The sequence below is a fragment of the Cornus florida genome, unplaced genomic scaffold (assembly GCF_030987335.1).
Source record: "Cornus florida cultivar Cherokee Brave unplaced genomic scaffold, ASM3098733v1 CherokeeBrave_3.0.0_Hap2_scaffold_111, whole genome shotgun sequence".
Classification (NCBI taxonomy): Eukaryota; Viridiplantae; Streptophyta; class Magnoliopsida; order Cornales; family Cornaceae; genus Cornus; species Cornus florida.
In genome coordinates this window covers 67,501-70,000 of record NW_026775596.1, presented here as the reverse complement: position 1 = coordinate 70,000, position 2,500 = coordinate 67,501, and positions in this window count along the sequence as shown.

Below are 2,500 nucleotides of genomic sequence, written 5' to 3'. Positions count from 1 at the left end.
TTCTAGGAAGCTCCCATAAAACTTCCAAACCCAAACCTCCAAACTTTATTTTTTAGCATACAATGCCCACGTGCACGCAGGGGTGCTTGAGCATGCGGGAGAGGAGCCATAATGGGCAACATTGACTCGGGGGACCTCCAAATCGAAATCCGTCTCGAGCAAAACACTTCTTAAGCTTCTAGGAAGCTCCCATAAAACTTCCAAACCCAAACTCCAAACTTTATTTTTTAGCATACAATGCCCACGTGCACGCCGGGGTGCTTGAGCGTGCGGGCGAGGAGCCGTAATGGGCAAAATTAACACGGGGGACCTTCAAATCGAAATCCGTCTCGAGCAAAGCACTTCTTAGGCTTCTAGGAAGCTCCCATCAAATTTACAAACCCAAACTCCAAACTTCATTTTTTAGCACACAATGCCCACGTGCACGCGGGGGTGCTTAAGCGTGCGGGCGAGGAGTCATAATGGGCAAAATTAACTCGGGGGACCTCCAAATCGAAATCCGTCTCGAGCAAAGCACTTCTTAGGCTTCTAGGAAGCTCCCATAAATTTCCAAACCCAAACTCCAAACTTCATTTTTTAGCATACAATGCCCCCGTGCACGCGGGGGTGCTTGAGCGTGCGGGGGAGGAGTCATAATGGGCAAAACTAACTCGGGGGACCTCCAAATCGAAATCCGTCTCGAGCAAAACACTTCTTAGGCTTCTAGGAAGCTCCCATAAAATTTCCGAACCCAAACTCCAAACTTCATTTTTTAGCATACGATGCCCACGTGCACGCCGGGGTGCTTGAGCGTGCGGGCGAGGAGTCTTAATGGGCAAAAACTAACTCGTGGGATCTCCAAATCAAAATCCGTCTCGAGCAAAGCATTTCTTAGGCTTCTAGGAAGCTCCCATAAAATTTCCGAACCCAAACTCCAAACTTCATTTTTTAGCATACGATGCCCACGTGCACGCCGGGGTGCACGAGCGTGCGGGCGAGGAGTCGTAATGGGCAAAATTAACTCGGGGGACCTCCAAATCGAAATCCGTCTCGAGCAAAGCATTTCTTAGGCTTCTAGGAAGTTCCCGTAAAATTTTCAAACCCAAACTCCAAACTTCATTTTTTAGCATACGATGCCCACGTGCGCGCCGGTGTGCACGTCGGGGTGCTTGAGCGTGCGCGCGAGGAGCCGTAATTGGCAAAATTAACACGGCGGAAATCTAAATCGAAATCCGTCTCGAGCAAAGCACTTCTTAGTCTTCTAGGAAGCTCCCATAAAATTTTCAAACCCAAACTCCAAACTTCATTTTTTAGCATACGATGCCCACGTGCACGCCGGTGTGCACGAGCATGCGGGCGAGGAGTCGTAATGGGCAAAATTAACTCGGGGGACCTCCAAATCGAAATCCGTCTCGAGCAAAGCATTTCTTAGGCTTCTAGGAAGTTCCCGTAAAATTTTCAAACCCAAACTCCAAACTTCATTTTTTAGCATACGATGCCCACGTGCGCGCCGGTGTGCACGTCGGGGTGCTTGAGCGTGCGCGCGAGGAGCCGTAATTGGCAAAATTAACACGGCGGAAATCTAAATCGAAATCCGTCTCGAGCAAAGCATTTCTTAGGCTTCTAGGAAGCTCCCATAAGATTTCTGAACCCAAACTCCAAACTTCATTTTTTAGCATACGATGCCCACGTGCACGCCGGTGTGCACGAGCATGCGGGCGAGGAGTCATAAAGGGCAAACTTAACTCGGGGGACCTCCAAATCGAAATCCGTCTCGAGCAAAGCATTTCTTAGGCTTCTAGGAAGCTCCCATAAAATTTTCAAACCCAAACTCCAAACTTCAATTTTAGCATACCATGCCCACGTGCACGTCGGGGTGCACGAGCGTGCGGGCGAGGAGTCATAATGGGTAAAATTAACCCGGGGGACCTCCAAATCGAAATCCGTCTCGAGCAAAGCACTTCTTAGTCTTCTAGGAAGCTCCCATAAAATTTTCAAACCCAAACTCCAAACTTCATTTTTTAGCATACGATGCCCACGTGCACGTCGGGGTGCACGAGCGTGCGGGCGAGGAGTCATAATGGGCAAAATTAACTCGGGGGACCTCCAAATCGAAATCCGTCTCGAGCAAAGCATTTCTTAGTCTTCTAGGAAGCTCCCATAAAATTTTCAAACCCAAACTCCAAACTTCATTTTTTAGCATACGATGCCCACGTGCACGTCGGGGTGCACGAGCGTGCGGACGAGGAGTCATAATGGGCAAAATTAACTCGGGGGACCTCCAAATCGAAATTCGTCTCGAGCAAAGCATTTCTTAGGCTTCTAGGAAGCTCGCATAAAATTTTCAAACCCAAACTCCAAACTTCATTTTTTAGCATACGATGACCACGTGCACGCCGGGGTGCTTGAGCGTGCGGGCGAGGAGTCATAATGGGCCAAAACTAACTCGTGGGACCTCCAAATCAAAATCCGTCTCGAGCAAAGCATTTCTTAGGCTTCTAGGAAGCTCCCATAAAATTTC